The sequence below is a fragment of the Plecotus auritus genome (assembly GCF_963455305.1).
Source record: "Plecotus auritus genome assembly, chromosome: 5".
Taxonomy (NCBI): Eukaryota; Metazoa; Chordata; class Mammalia; order Chiroptera; family Vespertilionidae; genus Plecotus; species Plecotus auritus.
Window position 1 is genome coordinate 180371802 of NC_137776.1, and position 17161 is coordinate 180388962.

At 56.0% G+C, this 17161-nt stretch overlaps 1 protein-coding gene across 1 annotated transcript in view; it reads right to left on the bottom strand.

Moving 5' to 3' along the window:
- The window catches only part of EEIG1 (estrogen-induced osteoclastogenesis regulator 1), a 35317-nt gene that overhangs the window by 16975 nt on the left and 1181 nt on the right, over positions 1-17161 (bottom strand). The gene's annotated exons all lie outside the window — the stretch shown is intronic.

Genomic DNA, 17161 nt, shown 5'->3' on the forward strand with positions numbered 1-17161 from the left:
AGGGAAAGCCCTTATGGCAGTGACTTCTAAGCAAGGCCTGGAGTGACATGAGGCTGAGGGCTAAGCAAAAACTGGGGAAGATGGCCCTAGCCGGTTTGGCTCAGTGGATAGAGCGTCAGCCTGCGGACGGAAGGGTCCCAGGTTCGATTCCGGTCAAGAGCATGTACCTTGGTTGCAGACACATCCCCAGTGGGAAGTGTGTAGGAGGCAGCTGATCGATGTTTCTAACTCTCTATCCCTCTCCCTTCCTCTCTGTAAAAAATTAATAAAATATATTTTTTAAAAAAAAACTGGGGAAGATGGACAGCTAACTTTGAATAAAAATATGATCAAAGGCAATGAGAAAGAAAAAAAAAACTGAGGAAGAGCTGTCCAGAAGCGTAAACTTCAAGTGCAAAGGCCCTGAGGTAGACACATGCTTGGCAAGTTGAAAAGCAGCACAGAGGCCAGCAGCTAAATGGACTGGGGAGGAGAACAGAGGGGATGCGGCTGGCAAGGGAGCAGGGGTCAGGCCCTCCAGGGCCGTGGTGAGGACTCTGAATTTTATTCTGACAGCGGCTCTGTCTTGCCACAACGGAGTCTGGCTTTAGGCCCGAGCAGCCCTGATGGAGTGGGTGGAAGGGCGAAGCGTGGGAACACTTCCCAAGCAGCCAAAGCCCCCAGTTTAAAAGGGGGGGGAAAGTGGGGGCTACAGCTCCCACGTGGACCCTCAGATCTCCTCCCACCCCCTCTGCTGGACCCAGCCCAAGAGTTGGACGCCGTTGCTGGAGATCTGGAGAGGAAGCTCACACTGCTGGGCGTGTTGGGACACCCAGAGGAATTGGGATTAGTGTCTGGAACAAAAACTGATATCAAATTGTGGGCTCTCTCCCTTCCCCTTTGTGAGTCTGCCAAGGGAACACCCAGCCAGGAAGCCTGGGCCCCTAGTGATCCCGGGCAGGCCTGGCCAGAGAAAGGCACGTGGAGCCCTCCCAGGCTCAGGTAACAGGCGTCTTCCGTCTGCAGGGCAGGGCTCACAGGATCAGGTGCCGGGCCGCCCTCTTGTTTCCACGGGGCTTAAACACACTATTAAATGCCACCACTCCCAAAGGAAGAAGTTCCCAGCCTTGCCTGGGCCTACCCCAGGAGGTCACAGCAAGGGCAACATACAGACCCCAATAGTGGCCACTTCCCAAGGGCCTACTGTGTGCCACCTGGAACTCTTCAACACTGAAAGCTGGGTGTTATCATGGTTCACTTTACAGACGGGGAAAGTGAGGCTCGGAAAGGCGGAGTAACTCACAGAGCTGTGAGCAGAGTGTGGTCTCAACCCCGGGCCCATCTGTGAGCAGGGATGGCACAGCCAGGCCTCAGCCCTGCAGCCTCCTCCAGGGCCCTCTGGAGAGAGGGAGCCGAGCACCCCCAGTGGGGTGGCATGGGGTCCCAGGCACAAGACAGGGATAATGAGGAGGGATGAACAGGGGTGGGAGGCAGATGTTCATAAAAAAAAGGCAGGCGTGAGGATATCAAGCAGTTGGCCATGAGCCCAGGGTGGGAGCTGGCCAGGCCAGGTTTGAGGAAATCTCAGAGACTCAATTCTCTTAAAAAACCTCGTATTAAGCACTTACTAAGTGCCAGGCACTGCCGAAGGCCCTAGCAACATAAACAGCAAACACAACAGACAGAAATTCCTGCCTTCAAGGGGCTTATAGTCTGGCAGTGGGTAAGAGAGAGACAAACACACCTCAGGTGGTGGTAAGTGCTATCAAGGAGAAGGAACGGGGAAGGAGGCAGGCAGTGTCCAGGTGTGGGTTGAGTGAGGAAGAGGTGGTCAGGGGAGGCGTTAATGGGAAGGTGACATCTGAGCTAAGAGCTGGAGGAGGGGAGAGAGTGGCCTATTGCAGATAATTGGGAAAGCCCTCCAAGCATGAGGAACAGAAAGTGCAAAGGCCCTGAGGTGAGAATGTGCCTGCCTGATGTGCTTAAGGAAGCGCAGAGGCCAGTGTGGCTGGAGCAGAGTGAGTGACGGAGAGTGGTGGGAAGTGAGGTTGGAGAGGGACTCTTGGCCCAAACTTACAAAGGGGCCGTATGGAGGTGCTCGCAACCCGGGCGTCCACATGTGCGCAGGCAGGTAAGGAAGAACAGAGAAGAAATGAGGAGATAGTCGGGGGGGAGTATTGGACCCTTTTCTTTTCTTTTTGAACTGGAAGTGTCAGTTGTGACTTTTTCTTAAAGCATGCCTGGGGGGGAATCAACTCCTCTTGGAGTCCTCATGGCAATGAGGTCAGAGGCCAAAAAGCCACTGAGGGGACCGACTCCCAGAGCAGCAGAGACCCACGGAAGCAGTGCAAGGTTAAATGGAGGTGAGGGGGCTGCAGGGCCATTGTCTTCATTTCTGTCCAAAAACTGTTTCTGTAAGTGAAATTTAAGTTAAAAAATGAAAAAAGGTTGTGAGGTTAGAAGGGCTGGTCAGCCCTACCCGGTTTGGCTCAGTGGATAGAGCATCAGCCTGCGGACTGAAGGGTCCCAGGTTCGATTCCGGTCAAGGGCATGTACCTTGGTTGCAGGCACATCCCCAGTAGGGGGTGTGCAGGAGGCAGCTGATCGATGTTTCTCTCTCATCGATGTTTCTAACTCTATCCCTCTCCCTTCCTCTCTGTAAAAAATCAACAAAATATATTTTTTTTAAAAAAAAGAAGAAGGACTGGTCAAAAGCAAAAGGAATTTGAACCTCCACCTACCTGAGTCAAGGAATGGGCCCACCCTGGCCCTGCCCTCTGGGCAGCACCAGATCCCCCTGGGGAAGAGATGGAGGCCCGGACACTCCCTAGCCTGGGGCTTCAGGGCCTGAGCCTTCAGCTCTGGGCTGCCGGCCAGGGACAGGTAATTACAGAGCCTGTGTTTTCAGGGGAGTCTCGTTTTTAGCTTTAAGATATACAATTAGACATCCAAATACTAGAGAGGCAGGGTGAGCCCTCCACCCACCCACCGCAGCCCACTGCGGCCATCACAGTGGCAGAATTCAGCTATTTCTAGGTTGTCCTGAAATACAGCAGAGCACCCCACCAGACCAGTATCCTCAGGCCAGAACGCCCTGGAGCGCCCCTGGCCCCAGACCAGGGCCTCTATTCTGCATCCACAAACACGGTGGGCACTGGCTCCATCGTGCAGGTGACGAGGATCAGGACGTGGGAACCACCTCCTGGCCACGGGCTGCCACGCCCCTACAAGGTCCTTGCAGACAGGGATCATTCAGGGCCCCTCCCTGGGGTTCACATGGGAGCAAAGGCTCAGCGTGGCAAGCAGTGGTCAGGAGCAGGGAACCCAGTGGGGCAGCCCAGGAAACAGGCTACAGGGAGGCCCCACACCCACACTTGGCACTCTACCCTCCCCGCTGCCCTGGCCTGGCAGGGAGCAGCTCTGCTGTGGCCACAGCAGGACAGGGCTAAGAGTCTAAAGCCCAGAGTGAAAAGCCCTTGGCCCTGCCAGAACGGGAGACTCGGTAGGATAGGGTTTCTCAACCTGTGCACCCATGACGTTTTGAACCAGATAATTCTGTTTGTTTTTCCAGGGGTGTCCTGTGCATTGCAGCATCCTGCCAGTAGCACAACCCCAGCTGTGACAACCAAACATGTCTCAGACATTGCCAGTGGTCCCCTGGGAAGGGGTGGCGGCAGAATCACCCCGTTAGAGAACCAGTGAAGCAGGCCTTTGACTAAACTTTTTAAACAAGCTCCCAGGTGACTGAAGCAGGGGCTGGGCACCGGCTAAGAAAGGGTATCGCCACCAGGACTAAGTAGGACCCCAGGGACCTCCCAGCCCCAGCTGTGCTCCTGGGTTCCTGAGAAAGCTGGTCCCTGATTCCTCCCATTCGGCCCCTATGATGAGAGGTAACCAGAACAAGGCTGTATCAGGAGTCCCTCCTCCTGGCTGGTGGGCCCTGGGGGACTGCCACAGCATCCAGCCTGCAATGCAACCCCCCACCCAGCCCACTCTGTGATCTCCCAGTCCTTGGCCAGGTTCCTAGAGAAGGGAGGGTCCTGATGATGCAATCAAAGTTCCCAGCTGATGAAACTCAGCCATGGAAAGGCAGGATTCTAATAAGGAAACAATTTAAATTGACAACATCTGCCTGTGCTTCCCGGAAGAGAGGCGAGCACAGCCGCCTGGGGAGAGGCCCACCCGGGGACCAGCCTAGGCGTCCATCCAGAGGCTGCGGGGCAGGACAGCCTCATCCCGGCGACGTGGCCAGCGTGGCAGCCCAGCAGTGTCTGGCTCCTGCCAGGAATTCAGGGCCGTGTGCAGGGGAAGCAGCTTGTTGCAGTTCTGACACAGCCAGCCAGCACCCCCTCCTGCAACACCATGAGGCAGCAAGAAGTTCCTAGAAGCCAAACCACCCTGTGCTGGAGACTGAAGGGCTCAGAGGAGCCACCTGGCGCCCCAAGACCCTTCCCTGTTCTCCTGTCAAAAATGTGAGCCCTGGGGATTGGCAGGTGGGCTGGGAGGAAAGGCTAGAGGCAGCAAGTGACCTGCGAAGGACAGAGTGGACAGCACACTGAGGACTTCAGACCACTCAGGCTTGGTGGGGAAGCATCAAGGTAAGCAGGAAGGATTCTGGCGTCATATGCACAGGGGTTCGAATCCTGCAACTCACCAGCCAGAAACTCTGAGATGGATCAAAAAACCCAGAGAGGGCAGGTGCCAGCGTCCTGTTTCACAGACACAGGCACACTGCCTCCCTGCTCTGCCTTCTGCACCCAGAGTCAGGCTATGAGGCAGCTTCCCACCACCCAGGAGAATGCATGCGTGCTCTTCTCACTTGATGCCAACGGGCACCCCTCTTGCTCTCACAGCCCAAGAGCGGAGCAGGCCTTTGAAGAGAACCCAAGTAAACTGCTGGCTGTGACAAAGTGCTGGTCATCCCAAGCACCCGGCGAAGCCCACCCCCACATCCTGTGGCCCAGCCTGGCGCCTGGGGGCACCCTCCCAGGAGCCAGGTGTTGCTGAAGCATTAACTCTCTGCAGGCACAACCACCACCCACTTCATAGATGAGCAAACTGAGACTCGGAGTCCACAGGTCAACCCAGGAGGCAAGGGGAGATGTGCACCCTCCCCTGTCCTGCAGGATGGCTGGGAAAATGTGCCAAGACATAGACGCCGTTCTCAGGGGCCTGTGGCATCCATGTTTTTGTGCTCTGTGGGCTGACCGTTCACCACGAGTCTCAATACCAGGGAAGAGGCAGCCTTGAGACCAGGCTTACACGAAAGGAGGGGTGGTGATTGGGTCAGAGTGCACAGTCACGGATATGGCTCTGGGCCAAATCCATCAAGACCTGCTGGTGTCAGGGACCAAGCCAGGTCAATCCAGGACCAGAGGGAGAAATGGGAAAATGCTCCTGTAGAAGGTAATAGCGTCAGCTTCCCGCCTCCTGAGCACTTTCGTCTTATGAGGCACCAACTGAGAGCTCTCCCTGCCTGACCCCCTGGAATCCAGGCTCCACCCTGGGAGGTAGGTACCATCCAGGTCATAAGTGGGGAAACTGAGGCCCAGAGAGCAGAAGCCACCTGCCCCAGGTCTGGTTGGGAGAAGGCTGTAATCTGAACCCATCGCTGTCTGACCCCAGAATCTCAAACTGGGCCCTCATGCCAGAGTTGGGTCAGGTTGGAGGGTGGAAATTCAAAGCAAGAGACACAGCTGAGCTGTAGCAACAGTTTCCCCTCCCCCAGGACACACGACTAGAGAAAACACAGAGCTTCGGGGTTGGCTGTACTCAGGGGATTGCCCTTCCTGAGCCCCCGAGACTCCCAGCAGGCCTCCTCACAAATCGTGCGTGTGGGAAACAGAGAGGTCGGGAACCAAGGCCAGTCTCTGCAACCCACTGGACACCTGACCTCTCTGGGCCTCAGTCACTATGCTGCCCTATCTCATGGGGTTGCTAGAGGCCTAATGAAAGAACGGGGCCAGGTGCATACCCAAAGAGGACTCATGCTGAATGGGCACATGGCCACCACCGTCAGAAGCGACTCAGACAGGTGGTCCAGCAGGAAGCCAGGCATGCAAGGCCCTGACAGAGCCCCCCTTTTCCATCCCAGGACCCTGGATCAGGACGTTTCCCCAGGCCTTGAACCTGGCTGGGACGTCCAGAAGGTGGACTAACAGGTGGCCTAGGTGTGTCTATGCCGCTCCTGGCTGACTCATGCCTGGTGCTGTTTGAATCATCCCAAGAAAGGAAGAGATCAAAGGGAGGGATCCATATTCCCAGAGCCCGGTTCCTCAAATAGCTAGACTCAAGCAAGTCACGGATGTCCCTGTCCTCTTGAGCCCCTGCCCAACTCCATAGCCTTTCCTGAAAGCACCCTCCCCCCAACTACTGCGGCTGGACAAATTACTTCCTCTCTGGGCCTGGGTCTTAGGTATGTGGAAAACGGAATGAGGCTCCCGTGTCCCAGAGCACGAAGGTCCCAGAGGCCTTTGTTTACTTACTGCAGGATGGTGTCTAGCACATAGCAGGTGCTCGGTAAGTATCTGATGACTCCGTGACCTTCACAACCCTGCTCTCTACCAGGGCTGCGTTAGACCTTCTTGCGCTGATATTTCCACTTCCGGGAAAGGAGCCTCCCAGCCCAGATCAGGCCATGTCCTCTAGCTCTCTGCACAGTCTGAGGGGTCCAGGGTCACTGCTATCTGGATCTACCCCCAGGTGTTCCCACTGCTCCACACAGCTCTTCCCATGGCTCCCTGAACTTCTGAGGTGACCAGGAAATCGCCAGTCAGAGTACTCAGGCCTGTTTTTCCAGCCATCCCCCAAGATTCCAACCACAGGAGGAAGGGCTCGGGGTAAGGTGGGACCATGAGGCTCTGACTTCCTAAGCTCTACCTTCTCCTTGGACACCTGATTCTCCTGCAGACTTACAGACCAACTCTGGGCCGATCATGCTTCTGTCGTTCACTTACCCCACACACATAAACTGAGCACTTACTACAAGCCAGGCCTGAGTGGGGACACTGGGAATACATCCAGATTAAGCCTGGGTTTCTGTCTTGCCTGCATCCCAAATGGGTGTGGCCATTCTCATCCAGGTCCATGTTGATTCCTCATTAGCTGACACGAAACCCCGGAGAGGTGCTGGAACCCAGGGTCAGGCCTTCTCTTGGCATGCAGGGAGAGTATCCAGTCAGCCAAAGGCCCATCCCCAAAGGAAAGGGTCAGGGCCAGAGCAGGCAGAAGAGGGTGATGCCTCCCCTCCCTGCTGTGCTCAGCACTTCTCTGAGAGCCGATGTGTCTAATGGTCTCCCCGGCTCATGGGCCCCACGTCAGAGGCCAATGGCTGAATTGGCCATTGCTGGGCCCATTGCAGGGCAGCAGCCTGGCCTAATCACAAATGTTTGCTGAATGGGTGACCCACAGGAAGAGAGAAGAGAACCAATGAAAGGCAGAGGGAGGAACATGGACCTTTCCTTTCTGCTTCCACCACTGGATCCCCTCCAATAATTGCCCTAGATTAATACCAACCACTGCCAGCCGTTACTGAGCACGTACTCTATGCCCAGGGCTATGCTGGGTACATAATGGGTGTTAACTCATTCGATCCAAGAACCAGGAAGGAGCTTATTACCCCATTTCACAGATGAGGAAGCAAGGCTCAGACAGATCCTGTGGTCTGGCAGCCTCAGGAGCCCGCCCTCTCTCTGAGTGGCCACGCTCCACAGCCCAACGGCCCCGGCAGGGTTTGCAAGAGACAGAAGAGCCCCAGCCAGAGAAGACTGCTGGCAGCTGCCAAGATGACTTATGGTCTCATAAACAGGTCTGATGGTTTAGGCCAGGGGTCGGCAAACTCATTAGTCAACAGAGCCAAATATCAACAGGACGACGATTGGAATTTCTTTTGAGAGCCAAATTTTTTAAACTTAAACTTCTTCTAACGCCACTTCTTCAAAATAGACTCGCCCAGGCCGTGGTATTTGGTGGAAGAGCCACACTCAAGGGGCCCAAGAGCCGCATGTGGCTCGCGAGCCGCGGTTTGCCGACCACTGGTTTAGGCTGTCCTGCCAGAAAGACCTTGGAAAGGCCCAAGGACTTCCTCTATGCCTCTAGGCACCCAAGAAGGATTCTCACTTTTGTCTCGAGAACTTTGGCACCCAGCACCAGCACAGGTGTGGGCGTCCCAAGGCTGTTTCTGACACAGACATGTGCAAACAGCGTCAGTGCACAGCTTGCAGAGAGTCAAACAGTCTCGTGTAGCCAGCCCCCAAGAAGCAGGACTTCACAGGCCTGAGAGGCCCCTTCCAGACATGACTGCCACCCCCACAAAGATGACATCATCCTGACTTGTACCAGGATGGGTGCGTTTTAGTGGATTGCTTCTGAACTTTATACAAATGGCTTCCACAGCACAGTCTCATCTCCAGCTTCCTTTCCTCAACACTGTTGGTGACCCTCGGCCCTGTGGTGAGGAGCAGCAGCTTGTTCATCCCCACTGTGCACAGCAGGCTCCGGTTTTGTTTTTCATCGTCCCATGATGGCAGAGGTGGGAAGCCACCCATCTCAGATGACAGCCACCTCCCCTTCTGCCACCTGGAGCCCCAACTGGTCACCACCCCCCTGGCTGCCCTTGGTGGTTCTAAAGTACAAATCTGATTCTGGTTCACACCCTTCTATGTCTGCTCTCAGATAAGGTCTCAGCCCCCTCCCATGGCCTTCCCTGACTCCAAGCCCCCAGGCCACTGGCTCTTCCCTGCTCAGCACTCCCTTGCCTTAGTCTGCCCTGGGCTGCTCTTCTCCCACCAACCGCTAACCGCTAACCTGCTCATCCTGGGACCAAGCCTAGCATCATTTCTTGGGGAGGGGACTTTCTGGGACAGGGCTGTGTCCCCAGGAACCAGAACAGGGCCCTACATATAGAAGTGCTCGGGAAATTGCCCCTGAGGGACTAAGGTTTGGGGGAGCTCAGGTGTGCTGCCCTGGGTCTGCAGAGAAGTCCAGCACTGTCAGAGAGGAAGTGGTGGGAGGTGAGGGCGCCTTGCGTGCGAACAGGACCCAGACGTACGCCCTCCCCAGTTCCTTCCCCAGCGCCGAGCTAAACCTCTCAGCAGGTTTAGTCTGTTTTCAGCTGCCAGGTGCCTGGCCCTGTGGGGAGCAGGTGCCCTGATCTCAAGTAGCTTTCCTGCCTCCGCATCCCATTTGTTGGGGGAGGAACCCAAGGCTGAGAGGACAAGACACTTGGCCATGGTCACAGAGTCATAGGGCAGCTGCCAAGGTCCAATTGCAGAGCCTGGGGCAGTCTAGCCCCCTCCTCCTCCCCATCATCCACAGATGGTCCATCCAATACAACCCAGTGGTGCCCCAGCTGCCTTGGACTTAGGCGAGGGCTGCTCCTGACACAGACTGATACCTCTGGCACCAATGGGGAGGGGCTGGACCCCAGCAGCTGGCAGTAGCCAGCACACAGTACAGCACCATCAGCGCCCATGCTGGTTCAGTGCCAAGAGAAAAATGCCCCAGCCCTGCACTGGGCCAACCCATGGCAGGAAGCACCAGGACTAAGATGCCCACAGTCTGGGGTAGGAGCTAAGAGGTGTGAGCGGGGATTGTAGTGTCCTGAGATGAGGGCCCACAGTGAGTGTGCAAGGCCGAAAGAAGCCAGGGAAGGCTTCCTGGATGAAGCCAGGGTAGGGAACGTGAGGACAAGGCTACTGGAAAAGCCAAAATAAGAGTATAAGGTGTGGTGGAAGCAAGGGGAGCGCCAACAGGGGCAGGGGCCTTCCCTCACCTGAGGGACCCCTGTCTTTCTCACCCACTCCCCTGGCCTCCACCTCATGTGGGGAGCTATCCTCTGCTTGCCAGAGCGGGTGCCAGAGCTGAATGTGCAGAAGCCTCCCCCAGCCGAGCCCAGCCCCACCCAGCGGGCACACTCCAGCTCTCACTGGCTCAGAGCCTTGCACCCCAGGGCAGGGTAGGGGTGCCAACAGACCCCACCGGGGGCCCTGAACTCCAGCATGAGGCCCCTGCTCCTTAGACACTAAGTGTGCTCCTCACCTGCCCGACCCCCCCAGAGGGCAGAGAGAGAGCCCCATTTGGGAAGTACCCTCTCCCCACAACACCCGTCAGCCCTGGCCCACAAGGAGGGGCAATTGAGGTGCACCATCCAGCCCACTGCCATGACTCAGCCCAGGGACGAGAGGACGAACGGCAGTGAGAGCCGTGCTTCTACCATGTGCCAGGAGCCCAGCTGGGTATCTGACAGGCATTATCTCACTGTGACCTCCAAGAACACTGCGAGGCAGGCACCGGCAGCCCTGCTGGGGAGGGAGGGCTACTGAGGCTTAGGGACTAAGTCTCTGCCCAAGGTCACACAGGCAGCAAAAGGCAGAATGAGGACGGGGACATTTTGCCTGTCTGAATACGCAGCAATCCTCCATTGGAGCTCCTTCCTCCCAGTGCTAGAATAATTTGACTAGAGAGCCTGTGGCTGGCTACTACCTGTTGATATCTGGGAGGGGGGGTTAGATGGAGACGCCACAACAGGTGGTTCCAGCCTGCACTTGAGATGTGTTCCAAGCCCCAGGATGCCAAAAGCTCAGAGCAGAGACCCAGGCCAGGCACAGGCTGGGCAGCTTCAGGCCTCACTCGCCAAGGCCACCAATGGCATAGTGCGACCTCGTGGAGAGATAGGAGTCACAGACCTCAGGTTTCAGAGCACATCAGGGGCCCGGGGGACAGGTCTGGTATCCCCACAATCCAAAGCACTTGCCAGGCAAGGCCCTTAGTGAAGGGAGATACCCTTCCCCCCACCGCACCTTTGTTCGGGGTCTCTTTCTGCGCAGATCTGATGTCTCTCCCCGGCTCAAGCCTTTCTGTGGCTGTCTGGGTGAGATGAGGCTAAATCTATACTGGTTACCATGGGTGTTAGACTGCCCGGCCCCAGCAACAAGCGAGTGACCACAGGTTTCACCACATGGCAGTCACCAGACACCACACACTGAGTCCCCAGATTCCAAAGGCCCAAGAACAGACACACTAGTAGCAATCACAAGGCCCAGGCAGAACTTCCTGAATGTAAGTCAGGACTTCCAGGTACTGAACAAGCGGAGTTCAAAGGCACTCAGGGCCCCTGGCCAGCCACAGGCAAACAGTGCCCACAGACTCACAGTGTGGCTGCTGCTAAGAACCCCTGGCCTGAGGAACTTCCCGGACAGGCCTCAGGGAACTCCACAGAGTCAGATCACCTCGGGTCAGGCCTCTGCCAGTGCCAGGCTGCAGGGCAGATTACAGCGGCTGCCACGTTGGCACCTGCAATGCTGTGGCCGGTGGCTTCAAAGGCCAGGTCCAAGGAGCAAATACCAAGGCCAGGCACAGGCTGGGTAGTTTCAAGCTTCACGAAGGGCACCAGCAGCATGGTCTGGCCCCAAGGGAAACCAGTAGCTGGCCTGATGCCACCGCCTAGCTGGCAGGGGTGGCTTCTGTGCCTGCCAGCAGGACTTCTCTCCACAGGGGTCCGCCGCCTCATGCCCCCCCAACTGCACATGGAAGGCCTTCCAGAGGAACCCCAGCGACCAGGCTGGCCCAAGTACAATGAGGGAGGCAAACCATGGTCAGGGATCTAAGGGTAGGCAGTGGGTTCAGGAAAAGCCTAGAGAAGCAGCCCACAGAGGAGGCAGCTGCAAAGCCCCTTGGGCCAAAAACTGCCAGATTTTCTAATTTAAAAGACACCGAAAGTCTGGATTTTTATGTCGCAAAAACTATTAGAGCACTGTATGAGGCAAAAGCAAGCCCGGCTACGTCTGGCTACTGTGCACCCTCTGAACTCCCATCTTCCGGCACCTACCAAGTGCTAGAGGTGGTGCCAAGCACTTCAGGATGAGGCAGCCCACCTGCCCACGCTGTCTGCCACTGCCCAGCCAACTCAACTGTCCCTGCCTGGGTATGTCAGGCCTTCTCCCTGTCCTCTTCTCCACCAGCAGCCAAGAGCCACCAGCCTAACTGGCAAACCAGGCCACACTGCCTCCTTGCCCCTTGGATAGATCCCCAAGGTCAAGAACCGTCCAGCCCAGCCTCCCGCCCCCCCCATATCTTCATTCACTCCATCCCCTTCCTGCCCTCTTTGCACCCTACCATGCCAGCCCTTTGCCTAGACCACTGACAGAGCGCTTTGTAGCCAAGGGCCTCGACCCTAAAGGCTCTTCCCAACCTCTCTCCAATCCAATTCTCCTTGGCCTTCCAGGTTCCTCCTAAGAGCCAGTTACTCACGGACGCCCTCCTCCCCATTGCAATGATGTGCCCCATCATAAAATCATGAGCTCCATGAAGCCAAGGACTGTGTCCAGCCTGGGGTGGGTGCCCAATCAGCACCTGTCAAACCAATGGACAGATGACTGCACAGAAATGCCTTCCCCGATTGGTCCACCAGAATCTAATGGAATTCTGGGGAGGACCTGTCCCAGATCTACCTGCCTCTGATGTCTCTGTGATGCACTGCCCCCACTCCATGGGGAGTTTCATGGAAGCAGGGCTGTCTGGTCCCATTTATCTCTGAAAGCCCAGGACACCAAGGGGGTGCTCAATAAACGTGGCCTCCTCCTCCCTCTCCATACTCGGTCTCCAGTGCTCCTGCTCTGTGACAGAAAATGAAGGCCCTGCCCTCCTTGGGATCCCACAGCACCTCCACATCCCCGCCCCCTCAACCCCAAGGGACAAACCAGCCGTGTCCCTCCACACCAAGATGTATGTGAGAGCAGGCATATCAGGCTAGCAGATTCCAGCGGCATTCAGCAGCCTTTTCCAAGGAGGGAGGGAGAGGAAGCCTTGGGGAATCGGAGGCCCGGCCAAGCCTGTGGTGTATGTGCAAAGACCTGGCTTGGCCAGACCTGGGCACCGGGCCTCCAGCTGCAGAATTGACCTGTCCAAGGCCTTCTTCATGCCCCAAAAATCTCAAGCATCCCTCTGAGGCCTCCCATTCCAGCTGGTTCAAAGCCTGGCCCACGGAGGGAAGGCAGTGCCTGTACTGGGAGCAGGCGTGCCCTCTTCCAACAGGTTGCCCAAATAAAAACCCCACTGAAGAGACAATTGAAGATTCAAAGCTGCCAAAAAAGAAGGGAAGGAGGAGGTGTCTCCCCAAGTCACACTGGCTGTTTCTTGGAGAGCCTGGCACCCAAGTCCAGAGCAGAAGGAGCCCCTCCTCTCTTTCTGGTCCTGCCTGTCCCCTTCATACAAAAAGGGCCAAACCAGAAAACGCCCAGCTGTGCCCTTAGCTCCTGCCACGAAGGGACCCAAATCAGCCATTTCTCTGCCCCAGGCCTCCGTTTCCTCATGTGTTGGCTGAGGAGACACTCTGCCTGTCTCCTCCAGAGAGGACTTGCTGTAAGGTAAATCAACACCTCCCTCTCACTCCCTTCCGACACCACCCGCCACATGCATGGGGCAGGCCATAGGACCAGTGCCAGCTGGACACAGAGACCTCTCAGGGTGATTGGAATTCTGCCTGCCTGAAGCACAGACTAGCTTGAGGCTGGAAACTGGCTCCCAGACCACCCGGAGGAGACCACAGCCCAACCCACTGCTTCTAGACTCACCAGACTTGGCTGGGACCTCTGCATATTCCCCTCCCCCTGGAGACCCCTGGAAGAGCCTCCCAGATGCCATTTGGATGCACCTGCTTAGAAGGCCTCCCTCCGGGCAGGGTCCTTGGCACATGCTTACTATACCAGTCTGTGCCTGGCCCCAAATCCATGGCAGTGACTTCAGTCCCACCCCCATCTATGTCCCCAGGGCCCCTTATCCTCAGATCTCACAGGATCTAGCACAGTGCCTCAAAATTATCCATATCTGGATTTTCCTATAACCCCCAACCCACTTAAAAGTATCTTCTTCAAAGGTCTGGAGACATCACATGGGGCTGGAGCTGCTTCCAGTCCTCTGCCACCAAGGCAAGGCAGGGCTTCCTAGCTGGATCAGCCCAAATTTAAACCACAGTTCTGCTACTCCCTAGCTGAGTGACATGAGCCAATCACTTTAGGTCTCCTGACCCCAGTTTCCTCATCATCTCATGGGGTGGTTTGAAGATCATGCACTGGATGCGCTCAGCAGGTGCCTGGCATACGGTAAATGAACAATCAAAGGCAGTTTAAACCCTAATGCTAAAAGGGTTATTTTCCCAATTAAATTACCAGCCGAGTGACCTACAGCATGTGGTTTCACCTCTCTGGCCTTGGTGCCTCTCTGGATGGCCAAGAGGATTAACGGACGTGCCATTTGCAAACTCTGCAATTGGACCTTGGCAGCTGCCCTATGACTCTCAGCACAGCACCTGGCACATAGCACAGGCGCTCAGAACATGGTCGCTGTGAGGGCTATGGTTCGTAAGGAGGCGTCAGAAAGATGACGCTGGGAACAGTGCGACAAACCACCTGCTCTACCTGCTCAAAATGGGTCAGGCTCGATCGAGCTGTGTACCCGGCTGTTGCTATGGCACCGAGCACATAGAAAAACACTCCAACTAGGAAGGCGGGTGCTGCATGGGTGGGGCCTTGAGCCTGCTTCTCTCAGACACCACCATGCGGCTGCCACCAGTCTCTGGGCCATCTAAGGGGTCCCTGGCGTTGAGGCAAGTATACTACTGGATTTGGGTCCAGGAACTAAGCAAGACTCATCACCCCTAACCCTACCCCAACTCCAAAACATTGGAGCCTGTTCGTTGGAGGGGTAGGCTGTGAGATGGGGCTCTCAGCTTACAGACCAGTGTGGGTGGGATTGGAGTAGAGGGGTTAATTAAAAACAAAACAAAACACCAGAAACCCCTATCTCCTGAGCAAAATCCAAAGCTCTAAAGCAGCCTCCGATCCCAACACTGATGTCTGCTCCCTCCGGCCACACCTGCGCAGCAGCAAACAGGCACCCAGAGTCCAGCTTTGGGGGGGGCTCCATGTCAGCTCTTCCCTCCTCAGCCCCACTCAGGTTTCATCCACAATGAGGGCTGGGAAAGGCTGTTAGGGCTGGGCCTGGTTCAGGGAATCCATGGCCCGTTGCCAGAAGGGAAGAAGGGAAGGCAGAGGTGAAATCCAGCAGCTGTGGGCTGAGACCTGGAACTTTCCAGATTTTCCCGGATGAGGGGGCAGGTTTTAGAGCAATGGAAAGGCAAACAGGTAGGGTGACAGTGGCCCCAGGGCCTAGGAGGCCAGGAGAGACCTCAGCCTGGGACTGAATATCAATTCCTCAGTAGGATCCAAGACTCCCAGCTCACATGTAGGCCTCCTGCTGACATTAGCTGGTCCCCCTAAGACCTGGGAGGGGCTAAGGATGGGCCCCTCTGCCATAGAAACAACTGATGCAACAATTTGCTGAGCCAGACATGGCATATACATTATTCATTCCCCCTCACAACTCTAGGGGTGAGTGTGACCTCTCCCATTTCACAGAATAGGAAACTAAGGCTCAAAGGCAGAACAGATAATGGTTAAAAGCACATCCTGAGTTTGAATCTGGGCTCTGCTGTATTAATTCAAGCAAATCACTCCCTCTCTGAGAATTAGTTTCCATCTCTATAAAATGGGGATAACAGCCCTGGCTGGGTGGCTCAGTTGGTTGGAGCATCGTCCTACACCAAAATGGTGGTGGGTTCGATTCCTGGTCAGGGCACATACCCACCCCAGGTTTCAGGTTGGATCCCTGGTCGGGGAGCGTTCGAGTAGCAACCAATTGATATTTCTCTCTCGCATCAATGTTTTTCTCTCTCTAAAATCAATCAATAAATAAAATGGGGATAATAATCCTACAGTCCCACCCCCAACCCAACCTCCACCCTATTCCATGGCGTAGTCAAAGAACTAAGCGAAAGGTGCTAGTAAAATGGGGAGCAGAGCACCAATAACTGCTGCTTGCTGGAATGACAGAGGTTAGGTAACTTGCCCCAAGACACCCAGCCAGTGAGCTGTCAACCCCAGGCCCCAGCTATGAGCACAGCCCCTTCCCTGAAGCCTTGGGCTGTGGGTGGCCCCGGGATCACAGACTTCCTAAGCAACCGTTTATCCACCACCCATCCCCACTACCCACCCCTCAACAAAGGGCAGCTCTTGTCTGAATTCCTCAGATAAGCAGCTCCCAGTAGACTGGATAACCTCCAGGCCTGAGTGAGCCCAAATGCACCAAAAAGGCACCCCACCCTGTCCACACCAGAGATTCCTAAATCTGGGTTAGGCTGCATGGTTCTCCTCCCAACAGAACATTCAACCACCAGATACATCCAACAGGTCTCCAAACAAGCCAAGTTCAGCTGCAGCTGACAACTGCCTACTGACAAATCCCTGGCAAGCCACTTACTTCCTTTTTCTGGGCCTCAGTTTCTCCCTCTGTTAACAAGCACCCCACCTCAGAACCGTGGTGCAGCTCCAGCTAACGGGGTCCACAAGGAGGCCCAAGGAGCAGAGGGACAGACCAGGGAAGGGAACCAGTGTCCTAGGCACTGGGCCAGGCCCTGCACCGCCTTCTATCTACTGAAACATCTCCACAACACGCACAGACACCTGTATTGGGCCCAGAAAGTGACACAGCAAGGACTCAAACCCCTCTCTGTCAAACTCCAAGGCACTCTCCTGGTGGGCCAGGACTATGTGACCCAGTCAGTGGCAGTTGCCCTCATCAGTGAGCTGGGCAGCTGGACCTGCAGGACGGGGAACACAAAACCAAAGTTGATCAAACCTCTTTCAGAGAGGGCTGCAACCTCCTTGGCAAGGACATTTGCAATGCAAAGCAGCCCAGCTCCAGCTAGAGGAGAACTGTCACTCAGAGGGGGCTGGGCATGCCAAAATCCAGCCACCTCCCTCCAGGCAGACGGTGGGGGCGGGGGGTGTGGGGTGTGGGGTGGGCGGTGTACCTGGGGTCTGGCCTTCCCAGAGTTGGGAGTGCCCGGGAAACAGTGGCTGCCCCGGGCTCTAAATCATAGGACAGCCTGAGTAGCCATCTGGGTGCAAGGTGGCTGGAACAATCCTCCCCATCTCAGCCTCTCAGGGCACAAACCCACTGGGCTCTGTGCAGGTCTGCAGAATGGAGCTACAGCAGGCTGCATGTAGCGCCCCAAGAGAGGGCTGAAAAATAGACTCCCTGCACAGGGGTGTGGGCACCCTATCAGATCCCTCAGGCCCAGACCTCCCAGATCGTTCAGCCCTACCTGCCTTGTGCAAACTTGTCC